The following is a 12,397-nucleotide window of genomic DNA, read 5'->3' on the forward strand; positions in this document are numbered from 1 at the left end:
AAAGATAGAGCTCCTAAAGACCTGCTTCACCCCCTGTAAAGCGACTCCCCTGCAGGTGGCGGTCTGGGGGCCAGACCCCAAATCCTTCCACCTGTCCCCTCTATTCGTGAGCGCCACAAGCCCTTAACCCTCTGACATACCGCCAAACCTCCCTGGATTTACTTTTGAAGGCAGTATCACCTGCCTCGTTTTGAATCCTCATTATCCTGAGGGTCAGTCCTGGAGACAGTGTCATGACACGACACACGGAGATCTCTGTTATCAGAGAGCACCTGGAACAGCAGCTGGGGCTCTAGTGCCAGGGCAGGAGCAACTCCCCATCCACCTTCCACGGAGTCCACCTGCCTGCAATTAGGTCCTTTTCCCTCCAAAAAAGATTTTTCCCTTTTTTCACTTTGAAACAGGCAGGAGACAGGTAACCCAGGCAGGGGGAAAAAAAATAAAAAGCCTTTTTTTTTTTTTTTTACCGAAGTGAATGACCATCTTCTGGGAAGTATAGGTTTTGAACCTGAAAACTCTGTCTGTCTGTCTCTTAGTCCACAGAAAGAGCCACTAGCCCAGCCAGATCTCACGCTCAGATGGGGTGTTTTTGCCAGTCAAAGGTCTGCACAGCGCACTAGGGATTGGGCGGCCTGAGACCCAAATGTTACATTGTAGATGGACTGTTTGCAGTTCTTGCTCCCCAGGACATTGGACTGTCTCAACTCCCTCCCCTACAGCATGAAAAAAAGACTCTTGACAACCTTGGAGCAACTGGAGTGGGGGCGAGGGGAGCTGTTTGCATGTCCGCACTGCTCATGCCCAGGTGTCTGTGGGGGTCCGTGGCAGAGGCTGTAAGGGGGCTAGGGGGCAGAAGGAGACTGTTTGAGAGGCAGGCTGCAGGCAGGGGAGCCCAGGAGTGTGTGCAGGGCTGTGTGTGTGGGTGTGGTGGCAGGGCGTTAGGGCAGGTCCCCCTGCTGGATGGTGAGATGGCAGCTGGGCTGGCCCTGGGCCCTCAGGGCTGAAGGGCAGAAGCAGGGTGGCAGTAAAGTAGCGCAGGGAGGAACACAGTAGATGTTAGTTGGGAGCTGGGGGACAGAGGGTAAGGGGAAAGGGGGCATCCTTGAGGAGGGGTCAGGACTAGAGAGTGGGGGCAGCTGGAGGCATGGAAGGTCCCAGGAATCAGGGAATGACAGGAACAGATTCCTACACCCCCCCACTGGAGAGAAGCTGCAGAAGCCAGAGCAGCAGCCCTGGCTTGCCTAGGCCAAGGGCCCTGAGTGAGTCCATCTGAGGATGAGGAAGAGGAGGAGGGGGTGGAGGAGGAGGAGGAGAAAGAGGAGGAGGAAGAGTAGGAAGAGGAGGAGGAGGAGGCGTAGGAGGAGGAGGAGGGGCAGGAGGGCAGCTGTCAGTAGGCAACGGGATTAATAGAGGCCTCCATTACGGAGGCATGTGTCCAGGCAGGCACCCACCAACCCTCAGGGGCAGCTCAGGGCACCCAGGGACTTGGTGTGGGTATCTCTGGGGCGGGGACTGTCAGTCAGTCAGCAAGACTGTGTGTCAGTGCACATGGTGGGACAGGGGCCTGGCGGACCTTGGTCCCCCGCCCTGGACTGTCAGATGCCAGCCCCATGCCCAGACACACACCAATCTGCACATAGCCCCTTGGCCCGGCCGACCAGCACCTGCTTTGGCCTGGGGCTCTGGCTCTGGTGGCTGGCCACCACCCCTCAGGTCAAGTTCAGCGTGGGGGTCATGGCTGCTGGTCAACTGGATGGGCGGGGTCCCCATGGCCTAGCAACCACATGAGCCCTCTGTGATGTCCTAGCCCCTGGCAATCTGTGCTGGCCACACTGGCACTGGGCAGCCCAACTGCCCTGCCACTAGGTCAGGCAACAGCGCCCTGACGCCTGGGCCCTGGCACAGAGGGACGGAAGGATGGGAATACAGTGCTGACCGACGAGGGACCTCAGGGCTGGCAGCCAAGAGAAGACAGGTGGAGGTGCGCCCGGGATCCTGGGAGCCCAGGCCAGAGCTGCCTGCATGCCTGCCTGCCTTCCTGGATGTCCGTATGCTGCCTTTGTCCAGGTAGGTTTCTCAGGTCCCCTCCAATCCTGTCCTCTCCTGTCCTCTCCTGTCCTCACCATCCTCTCCCCTCTCCTCTCCTCCGCACTTTGCTTCTCTCCTTTGTCTGTCCTCTCTTCCAGGTGCCCTGCTCACCAGCTCCAGCACTTGTGATGCTTCTCCAGTGACAGCTGTTCGCAACCCCTTCCACCCCCTGCCTGCCCCTAATGTGACCCAGCTCACAGGGTCTCCGGCTCATCCCACCCAAACCCACACGCCCCAACACATTCCCTGGTTCAGACCCTCTGCCCTATTCAGCCAAACTGGGCCTTTGCAACCTACCTATGCATCCTTGTTTCTCCTCACCATTCAAGGAGAGATCTCCTTTTGTACTTAGCTTGGTTGACTGGTGGATGGATGGATGGATGGATGGATGGATGGATGGATGGATGAATGGATGGATAGATGTATGGGTGGATGGATGGATGGATGGACAGGTCAATGGATCGGTTTTGTAGAGGCAGAGTACCATATAGGGGTACTGGAGTCCGCTGGTGTCAGATCCCTAGTCAATGTCAAATGTAAAACATTAATTCATCAATAACAAAAATGAATAAGCACCTAAATAAATAAATAAATAAATATAAAAACTGGGTTAAAAAATACATGGCGTCTTTGCCTTTCTGCATATGGAATGCTGTGAGGATCTTAACAAGGAAAGCATTGTCCTGATTAACCCATTTGAAGTCGTGGAATATTTCCTTTTCCTTTTTCTTTTTTTACTTTCTATTTTCTTGATTATTCACTGGAATAAATAGACAGGAATTGAGAGGGAAGGGAGGTAGAGAGAGTTTGAGACACAGAGAGAGACAACTGCAGCACTTCCGCACCACTTGTAAAGATTTCCCCTGGCATGTGGGAACCAGGGTGTTGAAGCCCAGTCCTCCTGCATTGTAACATGAGTGCTTAACTGGGTGTGGCACCACCTGGTACCCTTGATGGGACACTTTTTTTTAGCAATGAAAAGAAATTCTCGTGGCAAGGTAATCAATAAATGAAGAAGTCAATAAAAGTGCATTTACATTAACTCAGTGGAAACACACAGGGACATATACGTCTCTGTTACCTGTATTACATCTTCATGTATGGATTGATTGCCTCAAGGGGTTATTGCCACAGCTGAGTGCCTACGCCACGAATAATCCACAGCTCCTGCACTCCATTTGTTCCCCTTTCGCTGCCCTTGTTGCTTGGTCACTGTGGTGGTTATTGTTGTTGTTGTTGTTGTTGTTGTTACTGACCTTGCATCTGACAGACACAAAAGGAGAGAGCAGAGGAAATACAGGGTGGGAGAGAAAGATAGAGCTCCTAAAGACCTGCTTCACCCCCTGTAAAGCGACTCCCCTGCAGGTGGCGGTCTGGGGGCCAGACCCCAAATCCTTCCACCTGTCCCCTCTATTCGTGAGCGCCACAAGCCCTTAACCCTCTGACATACCGCCAAACCTCCCTGGATTTACTTTTGAAGGCAGTATCACCTGCCTCGTTTTGAATCCTCATTACCCTGAGGGTCAGTCCTGGAGACAGTGTCATGACACGACACACGGAGATCTCTGTTATCAGAGAGCACCTGGAACAGCAGCTGGGGCTCTAGTGCCAGGGCAGGAGCAACTCCCCATCCACCTTCCACGGAGTCTACCTGCCTGCAATTAGGTCCTTTTCCCTCCAAAAAAGATTTTTCCCTTTTTTCACTTTGAAACAGGCAGGAGACAGGTAACCCAGGCAGGGGGAAAAAAAATAAAAAGCCTTTTTTTTTTTTTTTTTACCGAAGTGAATGACCATCTTCTGGGAAGTATAGGTTTTGAACCTGAAAACTCTGTCTGTCTGTCTCTTAGTCCACAGAAAGAGCCACTAGCCCAGCCAGATCTCACGCTCAGATGGGGTGTTTTTGCCAGTCAAAGGTCTGCACAGCGCACTAGGGATTGGGCGGCCTGAGACCCAAATGTTACATTGTAGATGGACTGTTTGCAGTTCTTGCTCCCCAGGACATTGGACTGTCTCAACTCCCTCCCCTACAGCATGAAAAAAAGACTCTTGACAACCTTGGAGCAACTGGAGTGGGGGCGAGGGGAGCTGTTTGCATGTCCGCACTGCTCATGCCCAGGTGTCTGTGGGGGTCCGTGGCAGAGGCTGTAAGGGGGCTAGGGGGCAGAAGGAGACTGTTTGAGAGGCAGGCTGCAGGCAGGGGAGCCCAGGAGTGTGTGCAGGGCTGTGTGTGTGGGTGTGGTGGCAGGGCGTTAGGGCAGGTCCCCCTGCTGGATGGTGAGATGGCAGCTGGGCTGGCCCTGGGCCCTCAGGGCTGAAGGGCAGAAGCAGGGTGGCAGTAAAGTAGCGCAGGGAGGAACACAGTAGATGTTAGTTGGGAGCTGGGGGACAGAGGGTAAGGGGAAAGGGGGCATCCTTGAGGAGGGGTCAGGACTAGAGAGTGGGGGCAGCTGGAGGCATGGAAGGTCCCAGGAATCAGGGACTGACAGGAACAGATTCCTACACCCCCCCCACTGGAGAGAAGCTGCAGAAGCCAGAGCAGCAGCCCTGGCTTGCCTAGGCCAAGGGCCCTGAGTGAGTCCATCTGAGGATGAGGAAGAGGAGGAGGGGGTGGAGGAGGAGGAGGAGAAAGAGGAGGAGGAAGAGTAGGAAGAGGAGGAGGAGGAGGCGTAGGAGGAGGAGGAGGGGCAGGAGGGCAGCTGTCAGTAGGCAACGGGATTAATAGAGGCCTCCATTACGGAGGCATGTGTCCAGGCAGGCACCCACCAACCCTCAGGGGCAGCTCAGGGCACCCAGGGACTTGGTGTGGGTATCTCTGGGGCGGGGACTGTCAGTCAGTCAGCAAGACTGTGTGTCAGTGCACATGGTGGGACAGGGGCCTGGCGGACCTTGGTCCCCCGCCCTGGACTGTCAGATGCCAGCCCCATGCCCAGACACACACCAATCTGCACATAGCCCCTTGGCCCGGCCGACCAGCACCTGCTTTGGCCTGGGGCTCTGGCTCTGGTGGCTGGCCACCACCCCTCAGGTCAAGTTCAGCGTGGGGGTCATGGCTGCTGGTCAACTGGATGGGCGGGGTCCCCATGGCCTAGCAACCACATGAGCCCTCTGTGATGTCCTAGCCCCTGGCAATCTGTGCTGGCCACACTGGCACTGGGCAGCCCAACTGCCCTGCCACTAGGTCAGGCAACAGCGCCCTGACGCCTGGGCCCTGGCACAGAGGGACGGAAGGATGGGAAGACAGTGCTGACCAACGACGGACCTCAGGGCTGGCAGCCAAGAGAAGACAGGTGGAGGTGCGCCCGGGATCCTGGGAGCCCAGGCCAGAGCTGCCTGCATGCCTGCCTGCCTTCCTGGATGTCCGTATGCTGCCTTTGTCCAGGTAGGTTTCACAGGTCCCCTCCAATCCTGTCCTCTCCTGTCCTCTCCTGTCCTCACCATCCTCTCCCCTCTCCTCTCCTCCGCACTTTGCTTCTCTCCTTTGTCTGTCCTCTCTTCCAGGTGCCCTGCTCACCAGCTCCAGCACTTGTGATGCTTCTCCAGTGACAGCTGTTCGCAACCCCTTCCACCCCCTGCCTGCCCCTAATGTGACCCAGCTCACAGGGTCTCCGGCTCATCCCACCCAAACCCACACGCCCCAACACATTCCCTGGTTCAGACCCTCTGCCCTATTCAGCCAAACTGGGCCTTTGCAACCTACCTATGCATCCTTGTTTCTCCTCACCATTCAAGGAGAGATCTCCTTTTGTACTTAGCTTGGTTGACTGGTGGATGGATGGATGGATGGATGGATGGATGGATGGATGGATGAATGGATGGATAGATGTATGGGTGGATGGATGGATGGATGGACAGGTCAATGGATCGGTTTTGTAGAGGCAGAGTACCATATAGGGGTACTGGAGTCCGCTGGTGTCAGATCCCTAGTCAATGTCAAATGTAAAACATTAATTCATCAATAACAAAAATGAATAAGCACCTAAATAAATAAATAAATAAATATAAAAACTGGGTTAAAAAATACATGGCGTCTTTGCCTTTCTGCATATGGAATGCTGTGAGGATCTTAACAAGGAAAGCATTGTCCTGATTAACCCATTTGAAGTCGTGGAATATTTCCTTTTCCTTTTTCTTTTTTTACTTTCTATTTTCTTGATTATTCACTGGAATAAATAGACAGGAATTGAGAGGGAAGGGAGGTAGAGAGAGTTTGAGACACAGAGAGAGACAACTGCAGCACTTCCGCACCACTTGTAAAGATTTCCCCTGGCATGTGGGAACCAGGGTGTTGAAGCCCAGTCCTCCTGCATTGTAACATGAGTGCTTAACTGGGTGTGGCACCACCTGGTACCCTTGATGGGACACTTTTTTTTAGCAATGAAAAGAAATTCTCGTGGCAAGGTAATAAATAAATGAAGAAGTCAATAAAAGTGCATTTACATTAACTCAGTGGAAACACACAGGGACATATACGTCTCTGTTACCTGTATTACATCTTCATGTATGGATTGATTGCCTCAAGGGGTTATTGCCACAGCTGAGTGCCTACGCCACGAATAATCCACAGCTCCTGCACTCCATTTGTTCCCCTTTCGCTGCCCTTGTTGCTTGGTCACTGTGGTGGTTATTGTTGTTGTTGTTGTTGTTGTTGTTGTTACTGACCTTGCATCTGACAGACACAAAAGGAGAGAGCAGAGGAAATACAGGGTGGGAGAGAAAGATAGAGCACCTAAAGACCTGCTTCACCCCCTGTAAAGCGACTCCCCTGCAGGTGGCGGTCTGGGGGCCAGACCCCAAATCCTTCCACCTGTCCCCTCTATTCGTGAGCGCCACAAGCCCTTAACCCTCTGACATACCGCCAAACCTCCCTGGATTTACTTTTGAAGGCAGTATCACCTGCCTCGTTTTGAATCCTCATTATCCTGAGGGTCAGTCCTGGAGACAGTGTCATGACACGACACACGGAGATCTCTGTTATCAGAGAGCACCTGGAACAGCAGCTGGGGCTCTAGTGCCAGGGCAGGAGCAACTCCCCATCCACCTTCCACGGAGTCCACCTGCCTGCAATTAGGTCCTTTTCCCTCCAAAAAAGATTTTTCCCTTTTTTCACTTTGAAACAGGCAGGAGACAGGTAACCCAGGCAGGGGGAAAAAAAATAAAAAGCCTTTTTTTTTTTTTTTTTTACCGAAGTGAATGACCATCTTCTGGGAAGTATAGGTTTTGAACCTGAAAACTCTGTCTGTCTGTCTCTTAGTCCACAGAAAGAGCCACTAGCCCAGCCAGATCTCACGCTCAGATGGGGTGTTTTTGCCAGTCAAAGGTCTGCACAGCGCACTAGGGATTGGGCGGCCTGAGACCCAAATGTTACATTGTAGATGGACTGTTTGCAGTTCTTGCTCCCCAGGACATTGGACTGTCTCAACTCCCTCCCCTACAGCATGAAAAAAAGACTCTTGACAACCTTGGAGCAACTGGAGTGGGGGCGAGGGGAGCTGTTTGCATGTCCGCACTGCTCATGCCCAGGTGTCTGTGGGGGTCCGTGGCAGAGGCTGTAAGGGGGCTAGGGGGCAGAAGGAGACTGTTTGAGAGGCAGGCACAGGCAGGGGAGCCCAGGAGTGTGTGCAGGGCTGTGTGTGTGGGTGTGGTGGCAGGGCGTTAGGGCAGGTCCCCCTGCTGGATGGTGAGATGGCAGCTGGGCTGGCCCTGGGCCCTCAGGGCTGAAGGGCAGAAGCAGGGTGGCAGTAAAGTAGCGCAGGGAGGAACACAGTAGATGTTAGTTGGGAGCTGGGGGACAGAGGGTAAGGGGAAAGGGGGCATCCTTGAGGAGGGGTCAGGACTAGAGAGTGGGGGCAGCTGGAGGCATGGAAGGTCCCAGGAATCAGGGACTGACAGGAACAGATTCCTACACCCCCCCCCACTGGAGAGAAGCTGCAGAAGCCAGAGCAGCAGCCCTGGCTTGCCTAGGCCAAGGGCCCTGAGTGAGTCCATCTGAGGATGAGGAAGAGGAGGAGGGGGTGGAGGAGGAGGAGGAGAAAGAGGAGGAGGAAGAGTAGGAAGAGGAGGAGGAGGAGGCGTAGGAGGAGGAGGAGGGGCAGGAGGGCAGCTGTCAGTAGGCAACGGGATTAATAGAGGCCTCCATTACGGAGGCATGTGTCCAGGCAGGCACCCACCAACCCTCAGGGGCAGCTCAGGGCACCCAGGGACTTGGTGTGGGTATCTCTGGGGCGGGGACTGTCAGTCAGTCAGCAAGACTGTGTGTCAGTGCACATGGTGGGACAGGGGCCTGGCGGACCTTGGTCCCCCGCCCTGGACTGTCAGATGCCAGCCCCATGCCCAGACACACACCAATCTGCACATAGCCCCTTGGCCCGGCCGACCAGCACCTGCTTTGGCCTGGGGCTCTGGCTCTGGTGGCTGGCCACCACCCCTCAGGTCAAGTTCAGCGTGGGGGTCATGGCTGCTGGTCAACTGGATGGGCGGGGTCCCCATGGCCTAGCAACCACATGAGCCCTCTGTGATGTCCTAGCCCCTGGCAATCTGTGCTGGACACACTGGCACTGGGCAGCCCAACTGCCCTGCCACTAGGTCAGGCAACAGCGCCCAGACGCCTGGGCCCTGGCACAGAGGGACGGAAGGATGGGAAGACAGTGCTGACCGAAGAGGGACCTCAGGGCTGGCAGCCAAGAGAAGACAGGTGGAGGTGCGCCCGGGATCCTGGGAGCCCAGGCCAGAGCTGCCTGCATGCCTGCCTGCCTTCCTGGATGTCCGTATGCTGCCTTTGTCCAGGTAGGTTTCTCAGGTCCCCTCCAATCCTGTCCTCTCCTGTCCTCTCCTGTCCTCACCATCCTCTCCCCTCTCCTCTCCTCCGCACTTTGCTTCTCTCCTTTGTCTGTCCTCTCTTCCAGGTGCCCTGCTCACCAGCTCCAGCACTTGTGATGCTTCTCCAGTGACAGCTGTTCGCAACCCCTTCCACCCCCTGCCTGCCCCTAATGTGACCCAGCTCACAGGGTCTCCGGCTCATCCCACCCAAACCCACACGCCCCAACACATTCCCTGGTTCAGACCCTCTGCCCTATTCAGCCAAACTGGGCCTTTGCAACCTACCTATGCATCCTTGTTTCTCCTCACCATTCAAGGAGAGATCTCCTTTTGTACTTAGCTTGGTTGACTGGTGGATGGATGGATGGATGGATGGATGGATGGATGGATGGATGAATGGATGGATAGATGTATGGGTGGATGGATGGATGGATGGACAGGTCAATGGATCGGTTTTGTAGAGGCAGAGTACCATATAGGGGTACTGGAGTCCGCTGGTGTCAGATCCCTAGTCAATGTCAAATGTAAAACATTAATTCATCAATAACAAAAATGAATAAGCACCTAAATAAATAAATAAATAAATATAAAAACTGGGTTAAAAAATACATGGCGTCTTTGCCTTTCTGCATATGGAATGCTGTGAGGATCTTAACAAGGAAAGCATTGTCCTGATTAACCCATTTGAAGTCGTGGAATATTTCCTTTTCCTTTTTCTTTTTTTACTTTCTATTTTCTTGATTATTCACTGGAATAAATAGACAGGAATTGAGAGGGAAGGGAGGTAGAGAGAGTTTGAGACACAGAGAGAGACAACTGCAGCACTTCCGCACCACTTGTAAAGATTTCCCCTGGCATGTGGGAACCAGGGTGTTGAAGCCCAGTCCTCCTGCATTGTAACATGAGTGCTTAACTGGGTGTGGCACCACCTGGTACCCTTGATGGGACACTTTTTTTTAGCAATGAAAAGAAATTCTCGTGGCAAGGTAATCAATAAATGAAGAAGTCAATAAAAGTGCATTTACATTAACTCAGTGGAAACACACAGGGACATATACGTCTCTGTTACCTGTATTACATCTTCATGTATGGATTGATTGCCTCAAGGGGTTATTGCCACAGCTGAGTGCCTACGCCACGAATAATCCACAGCTCCTGCACTCCATTTGTTCCCCTTTCGCTGCCCTTGTTGCTTGGTCACTGTGGTGGTTATTGTTGTTGTTGTTGTTGTTGTTGTTGTTACTGACCTTGCATCTGACAGACACAAAAGGAGAGAGCAGAGGAAATACAGGGTGGGAGAGAAAGATAGAGCTCCTAAAGACCTGCTTCACCCCCTGTAAAGCGACTCCCCTGCAGGTGGCGGTCTGGGGGCCAGACCCCAAATCCTTCCACCTGTCCCCTCTATTCGTGAGCGCCACAAGCCCTTAACCCTCTGACATACCGCCAAACCTCCCTGGATTTACTTTTGAAGGCAGTATCACCTGCCTCGTTTTGAATCCTCATTATCCTGAGGGTCAGTCCTGGAGACAGTGTCATGACACGACACACGGAGATCTCTGTTATCAGAGAGCACCTGGAACAGCAGCTGGGGCTCTAGTGCCAGGGCAGGAGCAACTCCCCATCCACCTTCCACGGAGTCCACCTGCCTGCAATTAGGTCCTTTTCCCTCCAAAAAAGATTTTTCCCTTTTTTCACTTTGAAACAGGCAGGAGACAGGTAACCCAGGCAGGGGGAAAAAAAATAAAAAGCCTTTTTTTTTTTTTTTTTACCGAAGTGAATGACCATCTTCTGGGAAGTATAGGTTTTGAACCTGAAAACTCTGTCTGTCTGTCTCTTAGTCCACAGAAAGAGCCACTAGCCCAGCCAGATCTCACGCTCAGATGGGGTGTTTTTGCCAGTCAAAGGTCTGCACAGCGCACTAGGGATTGGGCGGCCTGAGACCCAAATGTTACATTGTAGATGGACTGTTTGCAGTTCTTGCTCCCCAGGACATTGGACTGTCTCAACTCCCTCCCCTACAGCATGAAAAAAAGACTCTTGACAACCTTGGAGCAACTGGAGTGGGGGCGAGGGGAGCTGTTTGCATGTCCGCACTGCTCATGCCCAGGTGTCTGTGGGGGTCCGTGGCAGAGGCTGTAAGGGGGCTAGGGGGCAGAAGGAGACTGTTTGAGAGGCAGGCTGCAGGCAGGGGAGCCCAGGAGTGTGTGCAGGGCTGTGTGTGTGGGTGTGGTGGCAGGGCGTTAGGGCAGGTCCCCCTGCTGGATGGTGAGATGGCAGCTGGGCTGGCCCTGGGCCCTCAGGGCTGAAGGGCAGAAGCAGGGTGGCAGTAAAGTAGCGCAGGGAGGAACACAGTAGATGTTAGTTGGGAGCTGGGGGACAGAGGGTAAGGGGAAAGGGGGCATCCTTGAGGAGGGGTCAGGACTAGAGAGTGGGGGCATCTGGAGGCATGGAAGGTCCCAGGAATCAGGGACTGACAGGAACAGATTCCTACACCCCCCCCACTGGAGAGAAGCTGCAGAAGCCAGAGCAGCAGCCCTGGCTTGCCTAGGCCAAGGGCCCTGAGTGAGTCCATCTGAGGATGAGGAAGAGGAGGAGGGGGTGGAGGAGGAGGAGGAGAAAGAGGAGGAGGAAGAGTAGGAAGAGGAGGAGGAGGAGGCGTAGGAGGAGGAGGAGGGGCAGGAGGGCAGCTGTCAGTAGGCAACGGGATTAATAGAGGCCTCCATTACGGAGGCATGTGTCCAGGCAGGCACCCACCAACACTCAGGGGCAGCTCAGGGCACCCAGGGACTTGGTGTGGGTATCTCTGGGGCGGGGACTGTCAGTCAGTCAGCAAGACTGTGTGTCAGTGCACATGGTGGGACAGGGGCCTGGCGGACCTTGGTCCCCCGCCCTGGACGGTCAGATGCCAGCCCCATGCCCAGACACACACCAATCTGCACATAGCCCCTTGGCCCGGCCGACCAGCACCTGCTTTGGCCTGGGGCTCTGGCTCTGGTGGCTGGCCACCACCCCTCAGGTCAAGTTCAGCGTGGGGGTCATGGCTGCTGGTCAACTGGATGGGCGGGGTCCCCATGGCCTAGCAACCACATGAGCCCTCTGTGATGTCCTAGCCCCTGGCAATCTGTGCTGGACACACTGGCACTGGGCAGCCCAACTGCCCTGCCACTAGGTCAGGCAACAGCGCCCAGACGCCTGGGCCCTGGCACAGAGGGACGGAAGGATGGGAAGACAGTGCTGACCGAAGAGGGACCTCAGGGCTGGCAGCCAAGAGAAGACAGGTGGAGGTGCGCCCGGGATCCTGGGAGCCCAGGCCAGAGCTGCCTGCATGCCTGCCTGCCTTCCTGGATGTCCGTATGCTGCCTTTGTCCAGGTAGGTTTCTCAGGTCCCCTCCAATCCTGTCCTCTCCTGTCCTCTCCTGTCCTCACCATCCTCTCCCCTCTCCTCTCCTCCGCACTTTGCTTCTCTCCTTTGTCTGTCCTCTCTTCCAGGTGC

Source organism: Erinaceus europaeus, assembly GCF_950295315.1.
Source record: "Erinaceus europaeus chromosome 6 unlocalized genomic scaffold, mEriEur2.1 SUPER_6_unloc_9, whole genome shotgun sequence".
NCBI lineage: Eukaryota > Metazoa > Chordata > Mammalia > Eulipotyphla > Erinaceidae > Erinaceus > Erinaceus europaeus.